Source organism: Camelina sativa, chromosome 19, assembly GCF_030686135.1.
Source record: "Camelina sativa cultivar CO46 ecotype springtype chromosome 19, ASM3068613v1".
NCBI classification, from domain to species: Eukaryota; Viridiplantae; Streptophyta; class Magnoliopsida; order Brassicales; family Brassicaceae; genus Camelina; species Camelina sativa.
The window spans coordinates 17,098,200-17,101,296 of NC_141898.1; the positions used below are offsets into that span (position 1 = coordinate 17,098,200).

Genomic DNA, 3,097 nt, shown 5'->3' on the forward strand with positions numbered 1-3,097 from the left:
ACATCTGAAATTTGAAAAAAATATAATTAATATATAAAGGGTTATGATCAATCCACTAATTGCCATTTGGTTTTTAGTTGAAAGCCCAAAATAAAACTAAATTTAACATTTTGTTATAGCTGGTTGTAAACTCTAGGTAATATCCGTTAAATACATGCCGATCCATTAAATATAAATCTCTTAATTAATTTATTAATGAAGAAAAAAAATCAATTTTGGTACTTATAACATTTTCAACTAAATTTTTAATAGAAGATCTTGAAAGTAAAGATCTAATCACAAAATAAACATTATATTTGTATTCAACATCCTAAACGGCTGCCACTAAATATTTTCTTCGTTAACAAAACAATAGTATGTGTTTTGATGAAAGACCTCATAAACGTAATGTTGTCGATCGTTAATTCGAAATGATTATTATTGTAATCAATAACTAAGATCTCCACTCTTAAGTTGCTTACAAGAATAAAGTCAACATTGTCGAATTTCATTAATTTAACACATTTGAGATAAACGAGAAGCAACAAAACAAATTAAATAACAATCAAAAGATTTCGGTATCTTAATTTAGACACTAAATTTTGAATAAATACCGTGTTGTTTTATATCTCAAAATATAATCATATCCTTTATTTTTAAAAGGTTAAACACATAGTATTGATTGACAAAATTATAGAAGGAAGATTTTTTTTCATTAACAATTTTTGGATGGAACTATAGACCAGATAGTTTTTCACCAACTATAATTTACTTGAAATAGTTACGTGATAGTGATTTAGTTGGTGTGTTTAAAGTGAATATACCGATGCTTAAGAGATTTTTTTATTAAACTGTATAAGTTGTAACAACGAACAAAAGAGACCAAAACCACACCATCGAGTCATAAAGAAAGTTAAACAAGTAGAGGACTGATATATAAATTTGAACCAACCTTAATAACTTTTGAGAGAATCATATATCAAGCTTAACCGGGTACTTGGCAACACAATGTTCCCAAGGACTATTAACCGAAGGGTTGACATTGCGTAGGGCCACCCAAACGGCACTATTACACTTAAACCCTGACCCTAAAGCAATCTGCCAAGCTTTGTTTCCTTTCTTCATCCTACCTTTGGCCTCTGTATAAGCTAACTCATACCAAATAGAGCTCGAAGATGTATTACCAAACCTATGCAAAGTTGATCTTGACGGCTCTACGTCTATTGGCAATAAGCCCAAGTTCTTCTCAAGCTCATCGATCAAAGCTCTCCCACCCGCATGAATACAGAAATGATCGATGGCTCGCTTGAAGTCAGGGACATAATGCTTAATCTTGTCGTCAAAAAAATTCTTGTGGATATAAGTAATGAAAAAGAGAATCTTTTCGCTTACTGGAAGAACCAATGGACCCAAAGTAGCGATGTTTTTGGTAATGGTTCTCGAAGCCACAGACGTTATATCTTTGGTCAGCGAGACTCCGGTTTTGCCCGACTCATCATCTTGTTGCTGTACACATCTAAAAGATTTGTCATCAGCTCCAGTATGTGTCCTGACCGTATGAAGTAGCTTGTACTTGGAACGTCTTCGGTCTCCTGACTTGTTAGAGAGCAAGATCGCGGCTCCACCAACGCGGAACAAGCAGTTGGTGACAAGCATAGATCTGTTATCACCAATGTACATGTTGCGGCTGAGATTCTCTGTGCTCACCACAAGAGCGTAAGTGTTCTTATGTACTTGCAACAAGTCCTTGGCAAGTTCGATAGCTATGACACCCGCACTGCAACCCATACCGCCCAGACTGAAGCTTTTAATGTTGCTCCTAAGCTTGTACTTGTTCACTACCATTGCTGAGAGCGAAGGAGTCGGGTTAAACAGGCTTGAGTTCACAATGATTATACCAATATCGCGTGTGTTGACTTTGGTGTTGGCTAGGAGGTTGTCAATGGCGTCAAAGATCACTTGTTCTGTCTCCTCACGTGCGGCCACCATGGTCTGGAGAGGTGGGACGTTTAAAATCGCATCTGGTAGGTAGGTCTCTTCCCCGAGACCAGAACGTTCTAGAACTCTAAAAAAGAAGTCCAACGAAGAGTCTTCAGCCAGTAAAGTCGTAGAAGTACCTAGTTCTCGATTCTTGTTGATATTATCGACGATCTTTTGGACAGTGACCTTTTGATGTTGGGGCGGGAGATGGCAGGAGTAGTCGACGAGGTAAACAGGTCTAGGTCGGGTCACGAAGTACATGGCTGACACGAAAGTGACAACCGCAGAGAAAATTGTTAGGGTTATAATGTTGTGTTGGAAATGGAACCAAAGATTTTGGACATCTTCTTGCTTGAGGTTTGATGTTTTGATGGCTACAAATGCTATCAACGGGAACAAGCAGAGCTTGAAAAGGTGGGTAATGAGGTAATAGTAAATAAGCTTTACGTTAGCCATTTGAGCTAGGAGTATTGAGAAAAAGAAAAACAAAAGAAGAGATACTCTATCACTTCTTATTATGCTTTCTGCCTCTACGCTCTTCCACATACACATATTTATAGAGACGTCTTTGAATGATAAGTCAAAGAATGTTGCCATCTTAATTAGTTGCAATTGCATTCACTCTTACAGAAACGTAATCAAGGATGCAGTAGCACATATGATTATTTATTTTTCTCTTTTGTTCTTTAACAGATGCACACATGACTTCTAGAAAAATAATATAATATCAATATATTTATATTTTTTTCTTAAGACAGTACACGATTAATCACGTGGTTTTGTTCTTGTACAACGCTACAATAATATTAAAAGTAAAAACCAAAAAAAAAAAAAGGAAGCATAACTATGTTGAGAGTTTAACACCCCATTGCACATGTTCCTACGCTGTTTTTTCTTGCAATAAAGTTCTCCCATAACAACACTCTAGCTTAAAATTGATCTTTAAAAACCTATTTCTTTTCTTATTTATCAAGAAATTTGGATTTAGACTCAATCGATTTGGTTTACTACGTACTTCCGGGAAGTTGTGTCTTCATTTTCCGTTTTTTTTTTTAATATGTTCCTTTTTCTTTTTCGGTTAATAAATTTTGGTTTTAAACTAAACAAATTAAATTTGGTTTGTTTTCTGAAGTTGTGT

General features: G+C 35.5%; 1 pseudogene across 1 annotated transcript; it reads right to left on the minus strand.

Annotated features, from left to right (window-relative positions):
• Positions 1-806: 806 nt before the first annotated feature.
• On the minus strand, positions 807-2,479 carry LOC104766928 (3-ketoacyl-CoA synthase 18 pseudogene; annotated as a pseudogene). Its single transcript, XR_015591526.1, has one exon. The product of XR_015591526.1 is annotated as a 3-ketoacyl-CoA synthase 18 pseudogene (transcript).
• Positions 2,480-3,097: the final 618 nt, after the last annotated feature.